Consider the following 18,847-nt stretch of genomic DNA (forward strand, 5'->3'; position numbering starts at 1 on the left):
GAACAACATAAGTTAAAGAAGATCAGTCATGAAGGGTTATGATTGCCACATATTCTAGGTACAAAATCCATTAACCCTTTCCCTTCAGGTACAAAATGCATTCAGCTTTTCCCTACTTCATCACCATTCTGGACTCAGCGTTTGTGAATGTGTCAATGTTCATTTAAACAGACACCAGCAAAACAGCAAAATCAATCAATAATAGCTGGATATAACAACCCAAATGTCTTTGAAATTAACTTTCAATTATTCCATTAGTTCTGGTCATTATATGTACACATGTTTACATCTCTGTATATCTGCGTCCATTTATTTCCACATTTCAATATTAATTAATCTCTGAATGAGAGAATTTGTCCGTTAGTGATTTTCACGTCTCACATCTGATATAAATACACACAAGTGAAGCACGAGGTTATGAGATGAACCTGAACTACAGATACAATCCCTGTAGTTGAGACTGGTGAACTGAGCGGGAAGAACCTCTCCACCTCTACCCTATCCATCCCTTTCATCATTTTATACGTCTCAATGAGATCTCCCCTCATCCTTCTAAACTCTAACGAGTGCAAGCCCAGTCTATTCAGCCTCTCCTCATAGCTTGACCCCCTTAACTCCAGTATCAGCCTACTGAAACTCCTCTGCACTCCCTCCAAGGCCAAAATATCCTTGCGCAAGTGCGGCGACCAAAACTGCACACAGTTTTGGCTGCGGCCTCACCAGTACAGGCCCTTCGGCCCTTGATGTTGCGCCGACCAGTGGAACCAATCTAATGGCCCTCTAACCTAACCTATTCCAATGTTATCCACATGCCTATCCACTGACCATTTGAACGCCCTTAAAGTTGGCGAGTCCACAACTGCTGCAGGCAGGGTGTTCCACGACCTTCTACCCTCTGAGTAAAGAACCTACCTCTGACATCCATCCTATAATTACCACCCCTTAAATTTAAAGCTATGTCCCCTTGTGTTAGCCATCACCATCCGAGGTAAAAGGCTCTCACTGTCCACCCTATCCAATCCTTTGATCATCTTGCATGCCTCAATCAGGTCACCTCATAATCTTCTTCTCTCCAATGAAAATAACCTCAAGTCCCTCAGCCTTTCCTCATGAGACCTTCCCACCTTACCAGGCAACATCCTGGTAAACCTCCTCTGCACCCTTTCCAATGCCTCCACATCCTTCTTATAATGCGGCGACCAGAACTGTACGCAATACTCCAAGTGCGGCCGCACCAGAGTTTTGTACAGTTGTAACATGACCTCACGGCTCCGAAATTCAATCCCTCTACCAATAAAAGCTAACACACTGTACGCCTTCTTATCAACCTGGGTGCCAACTTTCAGGGCGTTATGCACACGTACCCCGAGATCTCTCTGCTCGTCAACACTAAGAGTCCTTCCATTAGCCCTATATTCTGTACTCCTGTTATTCTTACCAAAGTGAATCACCTCACACTTTTCCGTATTAAACTTCATCTGCCACCTTTCAGCCCAGTCTGCAGCTTATCTACGTCCCTCTGCAAACTGTAACATCCATCCTCACTGTCTACAACTCCTCCAACTTTGGTGTCATCAGCAAATTTACTAATCCATCCTTCTACACAAGAACATAAGAACATAAGAAATAGGAGCAGGAGGAGGCCATCTAGCCCTTCGAGCCTGCCCCACCATTCAATAAGATCATGGCTGATCTGTCGTGGCTCAGTTCCACATTCCCGCCCTCATCTAGGTCATTTATAAAAATGACAAACAGCAGTGGCCCCAAAACAGATCCTTGAGGTACACCACTAGTAACTGAACTCCAGGTTGAATATTTCCCATCAACCACCACCCTCTGTCTTCTATCAGCTAGCCAATTCCTGATCCAAACTGCTAAATCACCCTCAATCCCATGCATCTGCATTTTCTGCAATAGCCTACCATGGGGAACCTTATCAAATGCTTTGCTAAAATCCATATACACCACATCAACTGCCTTACCCTTATCCACCTCTTTGGTCACTTTTTCAAAAAACTTGATAAGGTTTGTGAGGCATGACCTACCCTTCACAAAACCGTGTTGACTATCCCTAATCAATTTATTTCCCTCTAGATGGTTACAAATCCTATCCCTTATAATTCTTTCCAAAACTTTGCCCACAACAGAAGTAAGGCTCACTGGTCTATAATTCCCAGGGTGGTCTCTACTCCCCTTCTTGAACAAGGGGACAACATTTGTTATCCTCCAGTCTTCCGGCACTATACCTGAAGCCAATGATGACATGGAGATCAAAGCCAAAGGCTCTGCAATCTCCTCCCTAGCTTCCCAGAGAATCCTAGGGCAAATCCCATCCGGCCCAGGGGACTTATCTATTTTCATACTCACAAGAATTGCCAACACCTCCTCCTTATGTACCTCAATCCCGTCTAATCGACTACCTGGTATCGCAGTATCCTCCTCGACTACACTGACTTTTTCCTGCGTGAATACTGACTAAAATTACTCATTCAGTGCCTCTCCTATCTCTTCAGGCTCCACGCACAACTTCCACTGCTGTCTCTGACTGGCCCTAATTTTGCCCTAACCAATCTTTTATTCTTGACATAACTGTAGAAAGCTTTAGGATTTTCCTTGATCCTAACCGCCAAAGTCTTCTCATGTCCTCTTCTAGCTCTTCTTAACTCTCTCTTTAACTCCTTCCTGGCTAATTTATAACTCTCCAGTGCCCTAACTCAGCCTTCACGTTTCATCTTTACATAAGCCTCCTTCTTCCTCTTCACCAGAGATTCAACTTCCATAGTACACCACGGTTCCCTCGCTCGACCACTTCCTCCCTGCCTGACAGGTACATATTTATCGAGGACTCGCAGTAGCTGCTCCTTGAATAAGCTCCACATTTCAGATGTTCCCAGCCCCTGCAATTTTCTACTCCACCCTATGTATCCTAAATCTCACCTAATAGCCTCATAATTACCTTTCCCCCAGCTATAACTTCTGCCCTTGGTATATGCCTATCCCTTTCCATCACTAAAGTAAATGTGACCGAATTGTGGTCACTATCACCAAAGTGCTCACCTACCTTCAAGTCTAACACCTGGTCTGGTTCATTACCCAGTACTAAATCCAATGTAGCCTCACCTCTTGTTGGCCTATCTACATACTTTGTCATGAAACCTTCCTGCACACATTGGACAAAAACTGACCCCTCTACCGTGCTTGAACTATAGATTTTCCAATCGATATTTGTTAAAGTCCCCCATAACAACTACCCTGTTACTTCCGCACCTATCCAGGATCATCTTTGCAATCCTTTCACTACATTTCTGGAACTTTTTGGAGGCCTATAAAAAAACTCCCAACAGTGTGATCTCTCCTTTCCTGTTTCTAATCTCAGCCCATACTACCTCAATAGACAGGTCCACATCAAACGTCCTTTCTGCCACCATAATACTGTCCTTGACCAACAATGCCACGCCTCCCCCTCTTCTACCACCTTCACTGCTCTGACTGAAACATCTGAACCCCGGAACCTGCAACAACCATTCCTGTCCCTGCTCTATCCATTGTGAACAACCTGTAAAGATGCTATTAACACATATCTGTACACCATAGAAAAACTGCCTAAAGTTAGGTAGACTGGATATAGTCAGGCACATTGATAACCCACATTATGGGAACAACTGTGATTTTAGTCACAAACACAGGATATAAAATTCGCTGATAAGAACATAAGAACATAAGAAATAGGAGCAGGAGTAGGCCATCTGGCCCTTCGAGCCTGCCCCGCCATTCAATAAGATCATGGCTGATCTGTCGTGGCTCAGTTCCACTTTCCCGCCCTCTCCCCATAACCCTTAATCCCCTCTCTTATCAAAAACCCATCAACCCGCTTCTTAAAAATATTTAGCGAGGCAGCCTCCACCACTTCAACGGGCAGAGAATTCCAGAGATTCACCACCCTTTGAGTGAAGAAGTTCCTCCTCAACTCCGTTCTGAACCGCCCCCCCTTTATCTTGAGGCTGTGCCCCCTAGTCCTACTGTCTTTTTTGAGCGGGAAGAGTCTTTCCACCTCTATCCTATCCATCCCATTCATCATCTTATACGTCTCAATGAGATCTCCCCTCATTCTTCTAAACTCTAACGAGTACAAGCCTAGTTTATTCAGCCTCTCCTCATAGCTCAACCCCCTCAACTCCGGTATCAGCCTAGTAAACCTCCTCTGCACTCCCTCCAAGGCCAAAATATCCTTGCGCAGGTGCGGCGCCCAAAACTGCACACAGTACTCCAGCTGCGGCCTCACCAATGCCCTATACAGCTGCAGCAAGACCTCCCTACTTTTATATTCAATCCCCCTCGCTATGAAGGCCAGCATCCCATTCGCCTTCCTGACCACCTGCTGCACCTGCAGGCTGGGTTTTTGCGACTCATGCACAAGGACCCCGAGGTCCCTCTGCACCGTCGCCTGCTGCAGTTTTTCGCCACGTAAGTAATAGTCCTTCCTACCATTCTTCCTACCAAAGTGGACCACCTCACACTTGCCAACATTAAATTCCATTTGCCATTTCCTGGCCCATTCGCCCAGCCTATCTAGATCCTTCTGCAGACTCTCCACACCCTCCGCACAATTTGCCTTTCCCCCAATCTTGGTGTCATCAGCAAATTTCGACACCCTACACTCGGTTCCCTCCTCCAGATCATCTATATAAATGGTAAATAGCTGAGGCCCCAGCACCGACCCCTGGGGCACCCCACTAGTCACCAACCGCCAATCCGAATAGCACCCATTGACCCCCACTCTCTGCCTCCTATTTGACAACCAATCCTCTATCCACGCTAACACCCTACCCCCAACTCCATGTCCTCTGACCTTCTGCAGTAACCTCTTGTGAGGTACCTTATCAAACGCCTTCTGAAAATCCAGAAAGACCAGAAAATCCAGAAAGATGCTAACAGAGCAATAGTCAGGGACAATAAAGAGACTGCCTGTGGTGTAGGAATAACACCAGATGTGCAGTGTGCAGTGAGGCATGTACACCACATCCTGTAGGAATGTATAAGGTCCAGGTTGTAACAACAAATGGTATGCAAGATGTGTTGTTTCTACAACTGAGCATACTCCCTAATGGGGAAGAAGGTCACTGAGATAGTCGGGACAGCAGTGATTAAGTTGCCAAAAGATTGATTACAGCCGGTCTGAACTGGACATGTAAACAGTTTTAGATAAGACGGATGAGTGTCCATGAGGACTAATCAAGTAAGGATATTAAATCAACACTACAATATGCACTCGTGATAACAGGAGACATGGTTAGAAGGGGAGTAGAGGGGACAGGAACTTGGGGCACCATGAGCCAATAGGGGAATGACAACATACTATTAGGACAGGGACCACCAATTAGGGGAGAACAACGTATTGTGTAATTGATTAATATGCTTGTAAGAATAGTATAAAACACTTGCTTAAACTCGATGTAAGGTGTGCCTATCTTTTGGACACCCGGTCTTGCAAGAACGTTAAATAAAATATCTTGCTCCTTCGGAACTTGACTCGACTAAATTGTTTGACTGTGAGCTGTGTTTCTCACACCATGTCTCTGTAATGGCCACAACAGTAGGCTGGAGTATCTGCACATTCGACAATATGCCTTGCGCTCAACTCCTGTTAACGTTTTATGACATAGAATTCACAAATGTGATGTAAATGGAGAAATTATTCTTCCGAATGCTGTTTAATTTCAGTCAATTTCAGGTTTTGATTTAATCATTGATTAAACAGCACATCAATTAAACCTCAAAAATCCTGAAAAAGGAAACTAATTGGCTGCTTCATTGATCACATCTGAACTATTGGAAACAACCTGTGTCAATCGATCCTGTCCCTGTGTCATTCCATTATTTAATAAAGCAACACATTGCTGCACAATATTTCTTACTACAGTGAAAAGTGTCAACTCAGATCTTCCAGACCTGCTGAAATACCAATGCGATGACCACTGGGAGTTGCCCAAGAAACTTAATCGTCCCAAAAACTCTCCCACCTCGAGCTGGAGTCGGAGAATTGGGACATTCCTGACCAATTAACGTGGATAGTCACTGAGAAAATACTCGACAAAATAAAGCCAAGCCGCACTCGTTGAATCCTCATTCCCAATGGGACCTTTCTGTTAGAATGGGGAAGTTGTTGCATCTCAAGACCGCTCCACCTTCTTGCCATAGCAATGGGAGCTGATTTGCAGAGGAACAGCAAACTTTAGTGTCGCCTGCTGACTGTCCATGAGAAAATTTATTGTAGTCAGAAATGGAGCAGGCAGCTTTGATAAAAAAATAATATTTTGTGAACCTGCACTTATCACCACTTATTTGGTTTCCCTTCACCAAACCCATCGTCCCTTTTCATTTTTCACCACGTCGGCAGCGTATCATCAAATCTTTACAGCATTGCAGATGGGAATATTTTCAGACAGGCTGGTGCTAGTGCCTAACTGCAGCCATGCCACTCGGTCGCTGAAACCTGACCTGCAACTGAACCTGAGCTCATCATATCTCCAGTGGATGAGATCCTCAAACACCAGTGTTGATCAGACCAATCTACCTTAAAGTTATTTCATTCACAACATAGCACTGCACCAATTATAGAATTCACTTCTGAAGCACAGATTTCAGTTTCACAAGGTCATCATTTTGTTTCATCAAAATCTGTCTGCTTCAGCTAAGATTACAACAAAAAAATAAAAAAATTGCTGGGAATTAAAGTAGTGAGGAGGCCATTAACAGGATTCAAGGTGAATTAGGCAAGTTGAATGGGTGAGTAAATACATGGCAGGTACAAGTATAATGTGAATAAATGTGAAGTTATCCACTTTGCCCAGAGAAACAGAATGGCAGAGAATTATTTAAAATGATGGTAGATTGGAAAATGTTGATGTACAAATGATACTAGTGCCCCAGTAAATGAAAGCAAGCATTCAGGTACAGCAAACAGTTAGGAAGGCAAATCGTATGTTAGCATTCACTGCAAGAGGGCTTGAGTATGACAGCAAAGATGTCTTACTGCAGCTGTACAGGCCCTTGGTGAGACCACACCTGGAGTATTGAGTGCAGTTCTGCTGTCCTTATTTTAGGGATTATATGCTTGCCATAGAGGGGGTGCAGTGAAGGTTCACCAGACTGACTGCTGGAATGGCAGGATTGTCATACAAGGAAAGATTGGGACAACTGGGCCTGTATTCACTGGAATTTAGAAGAATGCGAGGGGGTCCACATTAAAACAGATAAAACTCCGACAAGGCTGGATAGACTGGATGCAGGGATGTGGCTTCCTCTGTTTGGTGGGTCGAGAACAAGGGGGTCACAGTCTCAGGGCACAGGGGAGGCCTTTTAGGAGATTTTTCTTCACTAAGAGGATGGTGAACTTGTGGAATTCTCCATTACAGAAACCTACGGAGGCCAAGCCACTGAATATATTAAAGGTGGAAATAGATAGATATCTGGCCCTTAAAGGTGTTGGGAATATGGGGGGGGGGAATGCAGGAGTGTGGTGTTGAGATAGAGGATCAGCCATGATCATGCTGAATGGTGGAGCAAGCTTGAAGGGCCGAATGGTCTACGTCTGCTCTTTTTCTTTTAAACTCATTTATGGGATGTGGATGTCAATGACTGGGCCAGCATTCATTACCCATCTTCAGTTATCCTTGAGGTGGTGGTGAGCTGTCTTCTTGAACCACTGCAGTCCCTGAAGTATAGGTATTCCCACAGTGCTTTTAGGGAGATAATTTCAGGACTTTGCCCCAGTAACAGTGAAGGAATTACAACATATTTCCAAGTCAAGATGGTGAGTGACTTGGAGAGGAACCACCAGGTGATGGTGTCCCCACGTGTCTACTGTCTACTGCTCTTGTCATGCAAGATGGTAGTGGTCGTGGGTTTGGAAGATGCTGCCTAAGGAACCTTGGTGAGTTTCTGCAATGCACCTTGTAGATGTTACACATAGCTGCCATTGTGCCTTGGTGGTGGGGGGATTGAGTGTTTGTGAAAGAGGTAGCAATTAAGTGGGCTGCTTTGTCCTGGATGGTTTGAGCTTTGAGTGTTGTTGGAGCTGCATTCATGCAGGCAAGTGGACATGTTACATTACACTCCTGAATTGTGCTTGTAGATGATGGACAGGCTTTGAGAATCAGGAGGGGAATTACTTGCTGCAGAATTCCTAACCTCTGGCTTGCTCTTGTAGTCAGTATTTATATGGCTAGTCCAGTTCAGTTACTGGTTAATGGTAACCAGGAGCTGTATCCTGTTATGGCAAAGGATGATAAATGTACACTAAATTTGTCATTATTTGCTTTCAGTGACTGGTCTAAAAGAACATCCAAATCCCTTTGTACGTCAACATTTCCCCATCTATCACCATGTAATCAATACTCCGTCATTCTGTTTCTTCAGGTAAAATAGATAATGTCTCATTTATCCATGTTATACAATATCTGCCATGTGTTTGCCCACTCACTCAGCTTGTCTAAATCACCTTGAAGTCTCTTAGACTAGTCAGAGAGTACAAACCAGGCAGCAAGATGGGGAGGGCAGATGATGCAGGAAAGAGAGGGAGGGGTAGAATGAGTGGAACCAATTGAGGGTTGCAGTGAGGTTAGAAATTTCAGATTCAGGAAATTTGTAATAATTTTGTGCTAACCGAGCAGTGGGTGTTGGTGAATTATCAATCTGATTGGTAGATTGTTAAATCAATGCATCAAAAGGTTATGAGTCAAAGACAAGTACAATAAATACATGAACAGATCAGCAATGATCTCATTGGAAGAAACAGCAAACACTTGGGACTGTTAAATTAATTCTGTTCTTGTCAGTTTACAAATACCTGAGGTGTAAATCCTTGATGTGATAAAATTCCTCAATTAACTCCTGCTGATGCTGGAACAGAAAGACTGATGGGTGAAAAGTAATCTTGTTCCACAAGATTGTTCCACAAAATTCCATAATCTTGGAATCCACATTCCACATCACATCCAAATCATAATCCACATTCCATAATCTTATTCCACAAGGTGGGTCCGGACAGTGGGGACTGGGAACTGTGACGGCCGGGAAAGGTTGATGAGACTCAGCGTTTGGACACAAGGAAGGCGCTTCAATTCAATCCATGGAAATGTAATGTTCTCGGCACAACAACAGTGAAAAGGAATGTGGCACTTTAAACATTTCTGATTAAATCCCCACAGAGCAGAACTGTTCCCGCTCCCCTTGAATCATTCTCCGAGTCTCCGTCCCTCAGCCTCGCCAAGATTGGGTTGAATTCTGCCCCAATCAGTCACGAGGTACAGGTCCGAGTTTACTATTGGCTGCAGAGCTCTGATTGGCATCCGCATACACCAATCGGCAGAGGGAATGGCGGGAGGCCCCGCCCACGCAGGGTCACGCGCCTCGGCCGTTAAACACCCCGCACGCGGTCGGGGCGCCGCGAGAGGAATGTCACACCTGGGCACTGCGCATGGGTGAAACCGCCGCAGCCCTGCCAAAGGGGGAAGGCAAAACTCTGAACACAGCGCATGCGCCGGGCTGCTCGCCTGAGGTCGCCCTGGCCGGCCTCTCAGGGCGCATGCGCAACTGGCCGGCAGCCCCTGCCCCGCCATTCCGGTGAACGCGCAAGCGCCGAGTATCTGCCTGAGCGCGAGCGGAAAGAATTTGAATTTAACGGTGAGAAGGAGATTAAATAATGATCAATATGATCTGAATCTATAGAATTAACCGGATTATAACACTGAGTAACCGAGAATCATTGATGCTGTCTTCAAAATGATTGGATTCACTGCACTGAAGGGGCTTCAATTAACCCGGGTCACAAAGGTCACTGGAGGCAAATATCTGGTGAAGCAAAGATGGGGAGGCGGCAGAGTGACAGAGTTAGATTCAGAGAGGATCACACAGTGACAGAGTTAGATTCAGAGAGGATCACACAGTGACAGAGTTAGATTCAGAGAGGATCACACAGTGACAGAGTTAGATTCAGAGAGGATCGCACAGTGACAGAGTTAGATTCAGAGAGGATCACACAGTGACAGAGTTAGATTCAGAGAGGATCGCACAGTGACAGAGTTAGATTCAGAGAGGATCACACAGTGACAGAGTTAGATTCAGAGAGGATCACACAGTGACAGAGTTAGATTCAGAGAGGATCGCACAGTGACAGAGTTAGATTCAGAGAGGATCACACAGTGACAGAGTTAGATTCAGAGAGGATCACACAGTGACAGAGTTAGATTCAGAGAGGATCACACAGTGACAGAGTTAGATTCAGAGAGGATCGCACAGTGAGAGAGTTAGATTCAGAGAGGATCGCACAGTGAGAGAGTTAGATTCAGAGAGGATCACACAGTGACAGAGTTAGATTCAGAGAGGATCGCACAGTGACAGAGTTAGATTCAGAGAGGATCACACAGTGACAGAGTTAGATTCAGAGAGGATCACACAGTGAGAGAGTTAGATTCAGAGAGGATCACACACTGACAGAGTTAGATTCAGAGAGGATCACACAGTGACAGAGTTAGATTCAGAGAGGATCACACAGTGACAGAGTTAGATTCAGAGAGGATCACACAGTGACAGAGTTAGATTCAGAGAGGATCGCACAGTGACAGAGTTAGATTCAGAGAGGATCACACAGTGACAGAGTTAGATTCAGAGAGGATCACACAGTGACAGAGTTAGATTCAGAGAGGATCGCACAGTGACAGAGTTAGATTCAGAGAGGATTACACAGTGACAGAGTTAGATTCAGAGGATCACACAGTGACAGAGTTAGATTCAGAGAGGATCACACAGTGACAGAGTTAGATTCAGAGGATCACACAGTGACAGAGTTACATTCAGAGAGGATCACACAGTGACAGAGTTAGATTCAGAGAGGATCACACAGTGACAGAGTTAGATTCAGAGAGGATCACACAATGACAGAGTTAGATTCAGAGAGGATCACACAGTGACAGAGTTAGATTCAGAGAGGATCACACAGTGACAGAGTTAGATTCAGAGAGGATCGCACAGTGACAGGGTTAGATTCAGAGAGGATCGCACAGTGACAGAGTTAGATTCAGAGAGGATCGCACAGTGAGAGAGTTAGATTCAGAGAGGATCACACAGTGACAGAGTTAGATTCAGAGAGGATCACACAGTGACAGAGTTAGATTCAGAGAGGATCACACAGTGACAGAGTTAGATTCAGAGAGGATCGCACAGTGACAGAGTTAGATTCAGAGAGGATCACACAGTGACAGAGTTAGATTCAGAGAGGATCGCACAGTGAGAGAGTTAGATTCAGAGAGGATCACACACTGACAGAGTTAGATTCAGAGAGGATCACACACTGACAGAGTTAGATTCAGAGAGGATCACACAGTGACAGAGTTAGATTCAGAGAGGATCGCACAGTGACAGAGTTAGATTCAGAGAGGATCACACACTGACAGAGTTAGATTCAGAGAGGATCACACAGTGACAGAGTTAGATTCAGAGAGGATCGCACAGTGACAGAGTTAGATTCAGAGAGGATCACACAGTGACAGAGTTAGATTCAGAGAGGATCGCACAGTGACAGAGTTAGATTCAGAGAGGATCACACAGTGACAGAGTTAGATTCAGAGAGGATCACACAGTGACAGAGTTAGATTCAGAGAGGATCACACAGTGACAGAGTTAGATTCAGAGAGGATCGCACAGTGAGAGAGTTAGATTCAGAGAGGATCGCACAGTGAGAGAGTTAGATTCAGAGAGGATCACACAGTGACAGAGTTAGATTCAGAGAGGATCGCACAGTGACAGAGTTAGATTCAGAGAGGATCACACAGTGACAGAGTTAGATTCAGAGAGGATCACACAGTGAGAGAGTTAGATTCAGAGAGGATCACACACTGACAGAGTTAGATTCAGAGAGGATCACACAGTGACAGAGTTAGATTCAGAGAGGATCACACAGTGACAGAGTTAGATTCAGAGAGGATCACACAGTGACAGAGTTAGATTCAGAGAGGATCGCACAGTGACAGAGTTAGATTCAGAGAGGATCACACAGTGACAGAGTTAGATTCAGAGAGGATCACACAGTGACAGAGTTAGATTCAGAGAGGATCGCACAGTGACAGAGTTAGATTCAGAGAGGATTACACAGTGACAGAGTTAGATTCAGAGGATCACACAGTGACAGAGTTAGATTCAGAGAGGATCACACAGTGACAGAGTTAGATTCAGAGGATCACACAGTGACAGAGTTACATTCAGAGAGGATCACACAGTGACAGAGTTAGATTCAGAGAGGATCACACAGTGACAGAGTTAGATTCAGAGAGGATCACACAGTGACAGAGTTAGATTCAGAGAGGATCACACAATGACAGAGTTAGATTCAGAGAGGATCACACAGTGACAGAGTTAGATTCAGAGAGGATCACACAGTGACAGAGTTAGATTCAGAGAGGATCGCACAGTGACAGAGTTAGATTCAGAGAGGATCGCACAGTGACAGAGTTAGATTCAGAGAGGATCGCACAGTGAGAGAGTTAGATTCAGAGAGGATCACACAGTGACAGAGTTAGATTCAGAGAGGATCACACAGTGACAGAGTTAGATTCAGAGAGGATCACACAGTGACAGAGTTAGATTCAGAGAGGATCGCACAGTGACAGAGTTAGATTCAGAGAGGATCACACAGTGACAGAGTTAGATTCAGAGAGGATCGCACAGTGAGAGAGTTAGATTCAGAGAGGATCACACACTGACAGAGTTAGATTCAGAGAGGATCACACACTGACAGAGTTAGATTCAGAGAGGATCACACAGTGACAGAGTTAGATTCAGAGAGGATCGCACAGTGACAGAGTTAGATTCAGAGAGGATCACACACTGACAGAGTTAGATTCAGAGAGGATCACACAGTGACAGAGTTAGATTCAGAGAGGATCGCACAGTGACAGAGTTAGATTCAGAGAGGATCACACACTGACAGAGTTAGATTCAGAGAGGATCACACAGTGACAGAGTTAGATTCAGAGAGGATCGCACAGTGACAGAGTTAGATTCAGAGAGGATCACACAGTGACAGAGTTACATTCAGAGAGGATCACACAGTGACAGAGTTAGATTCAGAGAGGATCACACAGTGACAGAGTTAGATTCAGAGAGGATCACACAGTGACAGAGTTAGATTCAGAGAGGATCGCACAGTGACAGAGTTAGATTCAGAGAGGATCACACAGTGACAGAGTTAGATTCAGAGAGGATCACACAGTGACAGAGTTAGATTCAGAGAGGATCACACAGTGACAGAGTTAGATTCAGAGAGGATCGCACAGTGAGAGAGTTAGATTCAGAGAGGATCGCACAGTGAGAGAGTTAGATTCAGAGAGGATCACACAGTGACAGAGTTAGATTCAGAGAGGATCGCACAGTGACAGAGTTAGATTCAGAGAGGATCACACAGTGACAGAGTTAGATTCAGAGAGGATCACACAGTGAGAGAGTTAGATTCAGAGAGGATCACACACTGACAGAGTTAGATTCAGAGAGGATCACACAGTGACAGAGTTAGATTCAGAGAGGATCACACAGTGACAGAGTTAGATTCAGAGAGGATCACACAGTGACAGAGTTAGATTCAGAGAGGATCGCACAGTGACAGAGTTAGATTCAGAGAGGATCACACAGTGACAGAGTTAGATTCAGAGAGGATCACACAGTGACAGAGTTAGATTCAGAGAGGATCGCACAGTGACAGAGTTAGATTCAGAGAGGATTACACAGTGACAGAGTTAGATTCAGAGGATCACACAGTGACAGAGTTAGATTCAGAGAGGATCACACAGTGACAGAGTTAGATTCAGAGGATCACACAGTGACAGAGTTACATTCAGAGAGGATCACACAGTGACAGAGTTAGATTCAGAGAGGATCACACAGTGACAGAGTTAGATTCAGAGAGGATCACACAATGACAGAGTTAGATTCAGAGAGGATCACACAGTGACAGAGTTAGATTCAGAGAGGATCACACAGTGACAGAGTTAGATTCAGAGAGGATCGCACAGTGACAGAGTTAGATTCAGAGAGGATCACACAGTGACAGAGTTAGATTCAGAGAGGATCGCACAGTGAGAGAGTTAGATTCAGAGAGGATCACACAGTGACAGAGTTAGATTCAGAGAGGATCACACAGTGACAGAGTTAGATTCAGAGAGGATCACACAGTGACAGAGTTAGATTCAGAGAGGATCACACAGTGACAGAGTTAGATTCAGAGAGGATCGCACAGTGAGAGAGTTAGATTCAGAGAGGATCACACAGTGACAGAGTTAGATTCAGAGAGGATCGCACAGTGACAGAGTTAGATTCAGAGAGGATCACACAGTGACAGAGTTAGATTCAGAGAGGATCACACAGTGAGAGAGTTAGATTCAGAGAGGATCACACACTGACAGAGTTAGATTCAGAGAGGATCACACAGTGACAGAGTTAGATTCAGAGAGGATCACACAGTGACAGAGTTAGATTCAGAGAGGATCACACAGTGACAGAGTTAGATTCAGAGAGGATCGCACAGTGACAGAGTTAGATTCAGAGAGGATCACACAGTGACAGAGTTAGATTCAGAGAGGATCACACAGTGACAGAGTTAGATTCAGAGAGGATCGCACAGTGACAGAGTTAGATTCAGAGAGGATTACACAGTGACAGAGTTAGATTCAGAGGATCACACAGTGACAGAGTTAGATTCAGAGAGGATCACACAGTGACAGAGTTACATTCAGAGGATCACACAGTGACAGAGTTAGATTCAGAGAGGATCACACAGTGACAGAGTTAGATTCAGAGAGGATCACACAGTGACAGAGTTAGATTCAGAGAGGATCACACAATGACAGAGTTAGATTCAGAGAGGATCACACAGTGACAGAGTTAGATTCAGAGAGGATCACACAGTGACAGAGTTAGATTCAGAGAGGATCGCACAGTGACAGAGTTAGATTCAGAGAGGATCACACAGTGACAGAGTTAGATTCAGAGAGGATCGCACAGTGAGAGAGTTAGATTCAGAGAGGATCACACAGTGACAGAGTTAGATTCAGAGAGGATCACACAGTGACAGAGTTAGATTCAGAGAGGATCACACAGTGACAGAGTTAGATTCAGAGAGGATCGCACAGTGACAGAGTTAGATTCAGAGAGGATCACACAGTGACAGAGTTAGATTCAGAGAGGATCACACAGTGAGAGAGTTAGATTCAGAGAGGATCACACACTGACAGAGTTAGATTCAGAGAGGATCACACACTGACAGAGTTAGATTCAGAGAGGATCGCACAGTGACAGAGTTAGATTCAGAGAGGATCACACACTGACAGAGTTAGATTCAGAGAGGATCACACAGTGACAGAGTTAGATTCAGAGAGGATCGCACAGTGACAAAGTTAGATTCAGAGAGGATCACACACTGACAGAGTTAGATTCAGAGAGGATCACACAGTGACAGAGTTAGATTCAGAGAGGATCGCACAGTGACAGAGTTAGATTCAGAGAGGATCACACAGTGACAGAGTTAGATTCAAAGAGGATCACACAGTGAGAGAGTTAGATTCAGAGAGGATCACACAGTGACAGAGTTAGATTCAGAGAGGATCACACAGTGACAGAGTTAGATTCAGAGAGGATTACAGAGTGACAGAGTTAGATTCAGAGAGGATCACACAGTGACAGAGTTAGATTCAGAGAGGATCACACAGTGACAGAGTTAGATTCAGAGAGGATCACACAGTGACAGAGTTAGATTCAGAGAGGATCACACAGTGACAGAGTTAGATTCAGAGAGGATCGCACAGTGACAGAGTTAGATTCAGAGAGGATCGCACAGTGACAGAGTTAGATTCAAGGAGAATCACACAGTGAGAGAGTTAGATTCAGAGAGGATCACACAGTGACAGAGTTAGATTCAGAGAGGATCACACAGTGACAGAGTTAGATTCAGAGAGGATCACACAGTGACAGAGTTAGATTCAGAGAGGATCACACAGTGAGAGAGTTAGATTCAGAGAGGATCGCACAGTGACAGAGTTAGATTCAGAGAGGATCACACAGTGACAGAGTTAGATTCAGAGAGGATCACACAGTGAGAGAGTTAGATTCAGAGAGGATCACACAGTGACAGAGTTAGATTCAGAGAGGATCACACAGTGACAGAGTTAGATTCAGAGAGGATCACACAGTGACAGAGTTAGATTCAGAGAGGATCGCACAGTGACAGAGTTAGATTCAGAGAGGATCACACAGTGACAGAGTTAGATTCAGAGAGGATCACACAGTGACAGAGTTAGATTCAGAGAGGATCACACAGTGACAGAGTTAGATTCAGAGAGGATCACACAGTGACAGAGTTAGATTCAGAGAGGATCACACAGTGACACAGTTAGATTCAGAGAGGATCACACAGTGACACAGTTAGATTCAGAGAGGATCACACACTGACAGAGTTAGATTCAGAGAGGATCGCACAGTGACAGACTTAGATTCAGAGAGGATCACACACTGACAGAGTTAGATTCAGAGAGGATCGCACAGTGACAGAGTTAGATTCAGAGAGGATCACACACTGACAGAGTTAGATTCAGAGAGGATCACACAGTGACAGAGATTCAGAGAGGATCACACAGTGACAGAGTTAGATTCAGAGAGGATCACACAGTGACAGAGTTAGATTCAGAGAGGATCACACAGTGACAGAGTTAGATTCAGAGAGGATCACACAGTGACAGAGTTAGATTCAGAGAGGATCACACAGTGACAGAGTTAGATTCAGAGAGGATCACACAGTGACAGAGTTAGATTCAGAGAGGATTACACAGTGACAGAGTTAGATTCAGAGAGGATCACACAGTGACAGAGTTAGATTCAGAGAGGATCACACACTGACAGAGTTAGATTCAGAGAGGATCACACAGTGACAGAGTTAGATTCAGAGAGGATCACACAGTGACAGAGTTAGATTCAGAGAGGATCACACAGTGACAGAGTTAGATTCAGAGAGGATCACACAGTGACAGAGTTAGATTCAGAGAGGATCACACAGTGACAGAGTTAGATTCAGAGAGGATCACACAGTGACAGAGTTAGATTCAGAGAGGATCACACAGTGACAGAGTTAGATTCAGAGAGGATCACACACTGACAGAGTTAGATTCAGAGAGGATCACACAGTGACAGAGTTAGATTCAGAGAGGATTATACACTGACAGAGTTAGATTCAGAGAGGATCACACAGTGACAGAGTTAGATTCAGAGAGGATCACACAGTGACAGAGTTAGATTCAGAGAGGATCACACAGTGACAGAGTTAGATTCAGAGAGGATCACACAGTGACAGAGTTAGATTCAGAGAGGATTACACAGTGACAGAGTTAGATTCAGAGAGCATCACACAGTGACAGAGTTAGATTCAGAGAGGATTACACAGTGACAGAGTTAGATTCAGAGAGGATCACACAGTGACAGAGTTAGATTCAGAGAGGATCACACAGTGACAGAGTTAGATTCAGAGAGGATCACACAGTGACAGAGTTAGATTCAGAGAGGATCACACAGTGACAGAGTTAGATTCAGAGAGGATCACACAGTGACAGAGTTAGATTCAGAGAGGATCACACACTGACAGTGTTAGATTCAGAGAGGATCACACAGTGACAGAGTTAGATTCAGAGAGGATCACACACTGACAGAGTTAGATTCAGAGAGGATCACACAGTGACAGAGTTAGATTCAGAGAGGATCTCACAGACAGAGTTAGATTCAGAGGATCACACAGTGACAGAGTTAGATTCAGAGAGGATCACACACTGACAGAGTTAGATTCAGAGAGGATCACACACTGACAGAGTTAGATTCAGAGAGGATCACACAGTGACAGAGTTAGATTCAGAGAGGATTACACACTGACAGAGTTAGATTCAGAGGATCACACAGTGACAGAGTTAGATTCAGAGAGGATCACACACTGACAGAATTAGATTCAGAGAGGATCACACAGTGACAGAGTTAGATTCATAGAGGATCACACAGTGACAGAGTTAGATTCAGAGAGGATTACACACTGACAGAGTTAGATTCAGAGGATCACACAGTGACAGAGTTAGATTCAGAGAGGATCACACAGTGACAGAGTTAGATTCAGAGAGGATCACACAGTGACAGAGTTAGATTCAGAGAGGATCACAAAGTGACAGAGTTAGATTCATAGGATCACACAGTGACAGAGTTAGATTCAGAGAGGATCACACAGTGACAGAGTTAGATTCAGAGAGGATCACACAGTGACAGAGTTAGATTCAGAGAGGATCACACAGTGACAGAGTTAGATTCAGAGAGGATCACACACTGACAGAGTTAGATTCAGAGAGGATTACACAGTGACAGAGTTAGATTCAGAGAGGATCACACACTGACAGAGTTAGATTCAGAGAGGATCACACAGTGACAGAGTTAGATTCAGAGAGGATCACACAGTGACAGAGTTAGATTCAGAGAGGATTACACACTGACAGAGTTAGATTCAGAGGATCACACAGTGACAGAGTTAGATTCAGAGAGGATTACACACTGACAGAGTTAGATTCAGAGAGGATCACACAGTGACAGAGTTAGATTCAGAGAGGATCACACAGTGACAGAGTTAGATTCAGAGAGGATCACACAGTGACAGAGTTAGATTCAGAGAGGATCACAAAGTGACAGAGTTAGATTCAGAGGATCACACAGTGACAGAGTTAGATTCAGAGAGGATTACACAGTGACAGAGTTAGATTCAGAGAGGATCACACAGTGACAG

Source organism: Carcharhinus amblyrhynchos, chromosome 7, assembly GCF_965287045.1.
Source record: "Carcharhinus amblyrhynchos chromosome 7, sCarAmb.v2.hapA, whole genome shotgun sequence".
Classification (NCBI taxonomy): Eukaryota; Metazoa; Chordata; class Chondrichthyes; order Carcharhiniformes; family Carcharhinidae; genus Carcharhinus; species Carcharhinus amblyrhynchos.